The sequence below is a fragment of the Muscardinus avellanarius genome (genome assembly GCF_963383645.1).
Source record: "Muscardinus avellanarius genome assembly, chromosome: 1".
NCBI classification, from domain to species: Eukaryota; Metazoa; Chordata; class Mammalia; order Rodentia; family Gliridae; genus Muscardinus; species Muscardinus avellanarius.
In genome coordinates, this window is record NC_137786.1 from 25,609,396 (window position 1) to 25,619,603 (window position 10,208).

The window sequence follows — 10,208 nt, forward strand, 5'->3', positions numbered from 1 at the left end:
CACCTTATTTTGAGCAATGACATGAGCCCACTTTAAGAAATAATTTGAAATGAATCTCTGAGAATAAAAGAACAGAGAGGGTAAAATATATAAAAATAGCAGTGAGTAATGTTATTCAGTTCTTTGAATTAAGATTATATATAAAACTACATTTCATTAGAACTTGGGATAGGTTCAACAACATGGTAAAAACCACTTTAACATGAAGAAAACCATTTTTTTTTTTTTTTTTGCCTATGAGGCCTTTCCATATAAAAGCACTAAACTTCCAATATTAAAGTACTATACATAGAAAAAGTACTGGAAAAAGACTAATACATTGGACAAAATAAAAAGGGCTTAGTAGGAAGGCTTTTCTTCACAAAATAGACAAATACAAAGAAACTAAATACAATATTTAATTTGAATGCCCAAAGGCATTGAGGAAAAAAGAAAATAGCTAGTATATTGTCACAGAAGTTAAGAAAGGACACTTTGAAGAATAAATTAATGGACCACAGATTATATAGTGCATCAAGATCAAGAAAGACAAGAACTGGAAAAGACTTGTTATATTTTGAAAATAAGTAATTTATAAACTGGAAAAATGCAATTTTATTAAAAATATAGAGAGTAGAAGCTCCATTACAGGAGGGTGAGAAGTTAATGGAAGGTCAGAAAAAAGACAACGTTTTCATACTATATGAGCTGGATTTTAGAATAAGCCATATTAGATTGTTCGAGTAGAACAGAAACATGGGGTGATATGTTTATTTTTAAAAATTAGCACTTTTTAGGCTAGTGGAAAAGAGCCCAGTTGTACTGAAGTGATAAAAGAAGTGTAAAAGTTTTCAAATATAAGTCATAAACTTAAAAGAGACAAGAATATGTTATTTTTCTTCTATTTAAAAAAATGTATTGATTCACTTCAATAACATCTTGATGAGGTACAGGATGGTAGGGGCATACATGCACACACTTATGTCTTTTTCTGCTGTATTTTAGGTATAGTATTAAATAAAAATATTTGCAAAATTAATTAATGGAATTAAATCAAACCCCAAAAATAGGATGTACAAATTTTCTAAGCCTCAAAAAGGTTAATGTAACACAACTTCCATGGTCATCATAAAATAATAAAACAAGTCAGGCATCGTGGTGCACACTTGTAATCCCCGCACTTGGGAGGTGGAGACAGGAGGATCGTGCAGGTTCGAAGCCAGCCTCGCTGGCTTAAGAGACCCTGTTTCCAAATAAAAATATAAAATAGGTCTGGGAGTGTAGTCTGGAGATAGAAGGGTTTCCAGGAACCCCAGTACCACCAAAACCAAAACCAAAACCAAAAACTAAAAACTAAAAAACTTAGCAATATAAATCAAGTCCATTTTTATTTTATAATCATTGTATGTGTATATATATATATGTATATATATGTATATATATGTATATATGTATGTATATATGTACATGTAGGTATATATATATATATATATATATATATATATATATGTTGCATGATACACTTTCTATAATTCTTCATTATTTTAAAATAAAAATACAAAATATTTTGCTATTGTTAATGGGATAAATATAAATTTCAATCATCCACTTATTTCTGGTGTTAAGAATATAATATATACTTTGTTATGTATATTAAATAATATTGAATATTTTCTAGTTCTATCCACTTTTCTGCAAGTGACACAATTTTTTTTTCTTTTTTATGGTTGAGTAAAGTCCATTGTGTGTTTATCCCACAATTTTGTAATCCATTAGTTTGGACACGTAGTCTGGTTCGATAATTTGGCTATTGTAAATTGTGCTGCTGTAAAAATGGAAATGCATATAGTACTGTCACAGAAAGTGAATGGTCATATGTTTTCTCTCATCTGTGGAAGATAGGAAGGAATTAGGATAGAAGAGGGACTGCAAATGAAGGAGTAGTAACCACATTAGAGCCATAGAGGTGGTCTAGAGGAGGTAGAAGGTGAGGGGAGAGAGACTTGATGATGAAAGCACTTGAAATGATGCTATATACATACACAAAATTATCAGTGTCAGTCTTAATATAACGTACTGGGAAGGGAAAGGGTGGGTGGGACCTGGGAGGAAGCTCACCAAATTCTGTATGTATGTATGATCCAATCACTCTAAGCTTCATTATAATGTTTGATTACAGTGTACCAATAAATGTCTATCAAATGCTTCAGATACTGCTCTGTCCATCTGTTCCTCAGGGAAGTTGTGCCAAACTCTCATGCTAGTGAAGGCCACCTATTCCATGGTCCATAGCACACACAATATATAAAAGAATTGATCTATATGATAAATGTAGGATCTTTTATCTTGTGCCTCGTATCCAATTTTCTTGAATGCTGAGTCCATGCGAGGCTTAAATCTAACCTTTTTATTGGGTAGAATATTTGGAAAACAGAATTGGAGATAGAACTGTTGAGGTGAAAGAAAATGAAAGTTACACTTTCTAGGGTTTCACAGCAATCTGTGGCAGGCTTTAGCTAATTCTGCACAGGTCTGCTTTTCTTACCATGTGCATGGGTGCAAAGATAACAGCGAAAAAAGTGTGTTCAAATTATCTACTGTAAAAAGTAAAGGAGAAAATCTTCCATTTCCCTCTCACCTTCTCCAGTAAGAGTGTCTCCATGAGGAGTTTACCATGACAAACCTGCCACCCACCACATTCCTGAAAGTTTTGCCTGGTTACTATGCAGCTTTTGGGAAGCCAGCTTCTATGTCCTGAAAGGTATGTTGGCCTAATCCAAGACGCAGACTTCTGTGGTCTCATATGGACACAGAGTGAACTGTGAACTGTACAGTTACTCTGTGAAGAGAGAGCAGCAATTGTGCAGGACATACAGGCATCCTACTGAAACCAAGGGCAGAACCTATGGACACTATAGTTTGTCTCAATTACTTCAGTAACAGTTCTGTCCTGTATTTCTTTGGGAATAGGAAATATGAGGAAGGATGAATGAATACATTTCTATTTTCACTGCTGCACAAGAAGATATGTTTTCAGCTTCCAGAAAACAAAAACAACAAGAAGATTCAGTTAACATTTAAAGTATTATTTATAAACAATTATAACATCCTTTATGCCTGCTCATTCAAAAATAAAGACAAAATGGATCTGTGGGGAAGTCACAATGACTTAAGAATTTTATTCTAAAATATTTTTTCTTGAATCAGATGTGGTGGCACACATTTAAAATTACAGTAGTTTTGAGCCTGGGATAGAAGGACTACAGATTCAAGGATTACCTGAGCGATGAATCAAGACTCTCAGCAGACTAGTGAGATCCTACTTCCAAACAACAACAACAACAATAACAACAAACAACAAAAAGGGTCATGGGTTTTACTCAAAGGTAGAATGCCCTTGCTTTCAATTCCCAGTAACAGAAAACAAAATATTTTTTCTCGATGCATTCAAAATGCATTTAAATTATTTGAGTACTAAAAAGAAATGATAGAAAATTAAATAATTTACTTTTTGGCCATAAGCTTATTCCTAATTTATCTTTCCCAATTTTATCTGGATAAAATGGCCTTAAAAGAAAACCAGTACAGTTAAGTCATAAGTTAACATTAGTTTTGCACACTTGCTCAACTGTATTTATCTTGAGAATGAGGATCCTGAGACCATAAGAATACTTTGCCTATTTATAGAACAAAAGAATAAAAAATATTGAGCTGAGAACAATGGTGGATTACTATATTTTCAGCAATTTGAGAAGCTGAGTCAGAAATACCTTAAGTTGGAGGCCAGCCTGCACAACGTAGAGATACTCTGTCTTAAGAAAATGGTAGTATGGCTATCAGATCAACCTGACACTGACAAAAAAGGCAAATAAAAATTATTGTTATATTCTTATTTTAAATTTCACCCAACAAGCGAGACTTTTAAAGTTTTTGCTTTCATTCAATTTTAATTGATCTTATGGCTGACAGAGATGATAATTATTTTAATCTTTGGCTAACTTAAGAGTTACTTGCATAAAATAGCTCACCACATTTTTCTTGTGCAGGAGAGTCTGTACTTTCTGATACAAGAAAAGACTTATGGGAAACAGAGACATGACAGCTGTCAGGTTCTTTGTCCAAATTTAATCAGGAATCAGCCAGAGAGAAATGTCCTAATCCATCAACACCTGCTTGGGATAAGCAGAAAACCCACCAGAGACAGAGCCAAATATAGTGATTTAATTAATTGAAAGGTTTTGGCAACTCGTCAACATGTGGTACTTCAGAGCAAGTTCCAGTATAATTTATTGTAGAGAAGAATCTAGTTTTTATAAGTATCTAAATACTTAATGTTTTTATAGAAAAATACCAGTTATTTTTATTTTTAAAATGCCAGTTAATTTGCAAAGAAACATGAGGCATTAGGAGAAGATACAAACTAATGTCTTTTTAATTTTTATTGTTTTAAAGTGGCATTTTTTCTTACAAGTTTTACATGGTAAAACTATATAAGTCTGATACAAAGCTATACTTCCATAAGGGTGACATTTTTACAGGGTTACCATGATGCTCATTAAATTGATGAGTGTTCCATGGTATAGAACTATTTATAGCTATTGTTCTGAAATGTATACATAATAAACTAAAAATAATTATTTCACAATTCGATTGCAAATAAATATCATCATTTAGTCTTCCTTATGGCTTTTCCAATATTGACTTAGACTGAGTTATGATAGACCAATGCAATTTTTTTCTCTTGTTTCACTTATACAACAATATTTCAAATCACTATTTTGTGACATTAAAAAAAATAATGTATTAATCTCTCTTTCTTTCTCTGACTCTATAATCACTTTTTTTTTAATATAATTTAGTCATGGAAAGTTGAAATTTGTTAGCTGGTTAGTTTTCTTTTTCTTTTTCTTTTTTCTTTTTTTTCTTTTGCAGTACTAGAGAAGGAACCCAGGGGCATTCTACCTCTGGGCTACACGCCCATCCCTATTTTTATTCTTTTTATTTTGAAACAGGGTCTCACTGAGTTGAAAAGGGCCTCACTAAATAGCTGAGGCTGTCCGCGAACCGTGATTTCCCTGTCTCAGTCTCTGAAATGCTGGGATTATAAACGTGCACCACCACACCTGGCTGGTTACTTTTCTTTTTAATTATTTCTTCCCTGGATTGAGAGATTTAAAGTATGTACCTAAATTTTTCAGATTTTGAAAGACTATTTACATATATGTATATATGTAAAAACTTCTTCTCAAAAAACAGAATTTAATGATTTTTCTCTTTTAAGTTCACATAGGTATTTTATATTTTATTTTGGTTGAAAATTTGTTATTTATTTTTGAGATGGTGGAAGATTTTAAATATTATATGTGCCTATTGTATTATCTCCCAAAAAATATTGTCCTTAAAGATCAAGATAATTTTTGCCATATATGTATGTACATGTATATAAATATCTATATCTGTATCTGTAGCTATCCATCTATCTATAAATCTTTAACTACCAATCTATCATCTATCTCTCTATGTGTTATTTAGCTTTAATTCTCCATAACTTATATTGTACTAATAATTTTAGTAACATCCTTTACGGAATATGTTTCCAAATTCAATATTATTTAATATGACACAAATTGAAAGCTTGCTCATGGTATAGTTACCTGATTTGAAGGTCAAGGATAATGCATTCATTGGGCTAGGCTTTGAAGTGTTGGAGCATCCTTGTCACCTCACACTGACATAATTTAGTAAGTATTGCAGCCCTTATTTAATGGGACAGAAATAAAATTAAAACTTAGCCGGACGTGGTGGCACACGCTTGTAATCCCTGTGCTTGGGAGGTAGAGATAGGAGGATCCTGCAGGTTCGAAGCCAGCCTCGCTGGCTTAAGAGACCCTATCTCCAAATAAAAAAAGTATAAAAATGGGTCTGGGAGTGTATCCCAGAGGTAGAAGGGTTTCCAGGAACCCCAGTACCACCAAAAAAAAAAAAAAAAAAAAAAAGATTAAAACTCAGAAAGGGGAATTTATGCATTTGTAATAAATTCTCTACACATATTTTGCATAATTTTGCATATGTATAACACAGTTCATCTAAATAAACCCAGTAGTGTTCTCAAGAATGTTCTATTTACCATTTATCTATTATATGATGTGGTTAATCAATGTTCCTCAAATTATTTTATTTTTTATATATATTATTATAATATTAATAGATTATTCATTATCAGTATTTAACAATAATAGCTTGCCTTTCCTTGTCTGTATGTGTTTTCTCTTCATTAATGATCTTGTTATTTCTGTTTAAATCTGCTAAAATGCATTTCTACATTTATATTAAAGCTATTTTTTTCTTTTCTTTTCTTTCTTTTTTTTTTCTTTTACATGATACTAGAAATTGAACCCAGGAGCTTTCTACAAGTAAGTTATACTTCATCACTTTTATATATTTCTTATTTTTAATTTGAAACAGATTTGTATTGTTCCTGTGTGATGGCCTAGATCCCGTGACCCTTCTGTCTTAGCCTTCCAAGTACTCAGATTATAGGCATGTACCACTACTCCTGGCTCAAGTAATTCTATTTTCTAAAATTGATGATTTTAGGTAATTTTATTTTAATACATACTTCATTTTCAGCTGCTTAAATTTCTTCTCTACTCCAAGGTTCAAAAATCATTTTCTCTAACAGATAATTTTCTATATGTTTCTAAGTCCATAACTGCTGAAGCAGTACATAACTATAATTTCAGCACTTGGGAGACTGAGAGGAGGATAGCAGATTTGAGGCCAGTTTTAGTAATTTACTGAGACTCACATCAACTTAGCGAAACCTTATTTCAAAAAATAAAACTAAGTAGAACTGGGGATATAGCTCAGAGGTAGAACATCCTGTGTTCAATGTTTAGTACCTCACACACAAAAATTATTTATGTCTTCTGGATATTAATCTTCAGCCAGAAGAATAGGTGACAAAGATTTTCTTCCATTTGGTGGGTTTTCTCCTCACCCTGCTGTTCAGAAGCTCCTTTATTTTATGCCATTTAACTTATTGATTTTTGTTTTTAATTCCTGAGCTATAGAACCTTTATTCAGGAAGACTTTGCCTACCTTTGACAGTCTAATAGTTGAAACCTTTCTAGTTTTATACTGAAACATTTGATTCATTTTGAGTTGACTTTTGAATAGGTTCAAACAATACTATGTGGCATGTAATAGATGTGTGTAGTATTTGTGATTCTGTGTTCACACACTATATGTGCCTCTTCTAGATTTTATGGTCTTTCTTGGAGTTATAGTGACTATAGGTATAATAGCTTTCTATCTTCTGATTTTTTTACAGTATTGCATTTTGTCTATGGATATTATTGAAAATAATGAACTATTTTCTAGATCAAATCTTTTACTTAATTTTTTAAATGACTCATTTATTTTATATTTTTTCTATGAGATATTTAATTCTATAAAAATGCAAATATTGCCTTTAATATTTACATTGGTTCTGTAAACAAAGACGGCAAAAATCCTAAGAGTTATACATATTGATAAAAATTTCAAGAATATAATCTTTACCACTTCTTCAAAGTATACATTTTAAAGACTAAAAGCCAGTAAATGTAGACGTTAAAGGGGAAGAGAAAAATGTTAACAAATTTGAACTCTCATCTTCCCACATATCTAAAATATCACATATACCACTCTTTTCAATATTGCTTGTGAAACCCAAAAATTCTGATTTCTCTTCACTTGTCTGAAATAAGTCCAGTAGAGATTGTACTGGTGAACTACAAATTCTGTTTTCTTCTTGTATAGGAAGAAATTCAGTTATTTTCTTTTCTAATTCAGTATTTGGTTCCATATTTTCTTTTTTATTTCGTCCTAATAATATCCTCACTTTTTGATGGATTTTACTAGAAGGTAAGTTATCCATATTCTTGACATCACATTCATAGGGTTTCTCTGGACCACAGGATGGAATGTTTGTCTTTATTGTCAGGCGCTCTTTTGAATTGTTTATTGTTATCAGACCAGAATCGTGACCAACTATTGAATGAAGGTCTGCTTCCTTTGGATCTTTTGCTGAAAAAAAAACACAGTATCTGACTTTTGTTTTGGTTGGGATGCACTATTATCTGTATTCATATGAGAAACTTGCATAGACATCTGCAGCCTGCATGGTAATTATCTACCTTTAGTTTTTGTAAGTCGTTTTCATTTATAATTAATTTTTTTTGTGTGTGTGGGTCTGGGGATGGAACCCAGGGGCATTTTACCTCCGAGCTACACCCTCTGCCCTATTTTTTATACTTTATTTTGAAACCGGGTCTCACTGAGTTGCAGAGGGCCTCACTAAGTATCTGAGGCTGTCCGCGAACCGCAATCCTCCAGGTCTCAGCCTCCCAAATGCTGGGATTACAGGCGTGCACCACCACACCCGGCTCATTTATAATTAATTTATGTTCGGAAATGTTAAGAATGGAATCCTGTTTATTTTTATGTGGAGGTAGCCGTGTAAAATTCCTTTTTATATCATTTTCAGCTTCATTTAACATGGAGCATTCCTTCACTGTTTTCTCATTATGTCCTTTCAATTTATGGGATGGGCAAGGGATGTGTTCCGAAATAAACACAAGTTTTTGTTCAGATTCCTGGTTTTCTTCATGTAGGAAATTCGGCTTGACACCTGTACATTATTTTGCCTAATGTCTTTCTGAGAAATATCTTGCGATTCTCGCTTTTCTTTTGGTTCAGTCTTTTTCAGGACATTTGTAGAAAAAGGAAGGGATCCAATAGTGTATTTTATTCTTTTCTTTTTAGGTATGCCTCTTTCATATTCCACAAAATAAAAAACTAAATTCGATATAATATCAACAACTTGATAATGGTTACTCTGTGCAAAGTTTCTGTGCTGCTCACTTAAAAGGTGTGTTCCAAGATTCTCATATTTCTGTAAGCAACATTCACAATATCCTTTTTTTTCTTCTCTTTCAAATGGAGTTGAATTGGGGTTCCACCATATTTATTTCCATCAGTTTGAATTCTTAGTTTAGCCTGAGTTTGCTTTTGGATAGTAGATGGCTTATCTACATCAAATGGACTGCAGGACTTCAGAATAGAATAGTTTATAAGAGGCATACTGGTTAGCTGAAGATAAAATGGCCTATAAAATTGGCTTTTATCTTCTACCTTTACAAAAGACTTTTTGAGTCTTCCTGTTCTTGTTTTTTGTGTTCCAGTACCAACTCTTTTCCACACATCTCTTATAGAAGTACTTGATTTTTTAAGTAAACACAACTCTTTCTTCTTTTGTTCAATGTAGTATCTAATGTCATCAATATGAAGAATTTTTACTCCCCATGATAAGGCATTTGATAATATACTATTTGAAGGAATAAAATCATGATCCTTGATAGCTTTTTCAACTAATACTTTTCCTCTGCTTAAACAAACTGTGTCTGGAGACTTAAACTTCCATCATGGCTGGGTTGAGAAGTGGTTTCTGCTGTATAAGTAGACTCTGGACTTGGTACAGGAGAAATTCGACCCAATGTTTGTGCAAATTTTGCTTCCTTCTTATTCGAAATAAGATAACTAATATCTTTGCTGAGAAATTCTTCAACTCGCTTGGAAGTGGCCTTTGCTGTGGATCCTCATGGCTCCGGGGTTTCATAGCAGCCGCCCCACGCCTACCTGCTGGTTCCGCACCAGGCGCCTAGCCGCAGGGCCACAAACGCGACAGGACCTAGGCTCTCCCGCGGCCTCCATGCTGCACAGCCGGGCCCAGGCCAGCTCCAAAGCGCGGAGGAGGAAGGCGGAAAGGCACAACGTAGGTCAAATCTTTTATAATATACAAACAAACCTTAAAAGAAAATCCAGCTATGCTATTAGATAATACATGTTTCCATGTACAATGTATTAATAATATATTATTGAGACACAATTTATAATCTGTATAATTTACTTAAATTTATAGTCCAGTAGTTTTTAGTGTAGGCACAGAACTGAGTAACTATAATCAAAATTTTAAATACTTGAATAATTTCTAAAACAAACCCCTTGCTCATTAGGAGTTACCTCATTTTTTAAAAATCCCCTAGTCCTAAACAAAACCTAATCTTCTCTTTCTATATTTATGCATACTCTTGACATCTTCTACAAGTAAAGTTATGCAATGAATGGTCTTTGGAGCTAACTTGTTTTGCTCAGCAAATTATTTTAAGATTAAATAATATTGTAAT

General features: G+C 33.0%; 1 pseudogene across 1 annotated transcript; it reads right to left on the reverse strand.

Annotated features, from left to right (window-relative positions):
* Positions 1-7,570: 7,570 nt before the first annotated feature.
* On the reverse strand, positions 7,571-9,735 carry LOC308265772 (protein DBF4 homolog A-like; annotated as a pseudogene). The gene is made up of 3 exons: positions 9,661-9,735; positions 8,410-9,593; positions 7,571-8,187 (listed from the first exon to the last, which is right to left on the reverse strand). The product of its transcript is annotated as a protein DBF4 homolog A-like (transcript).
* Positions 9,736-10,208: the final 473 nt, after the last annotated feature.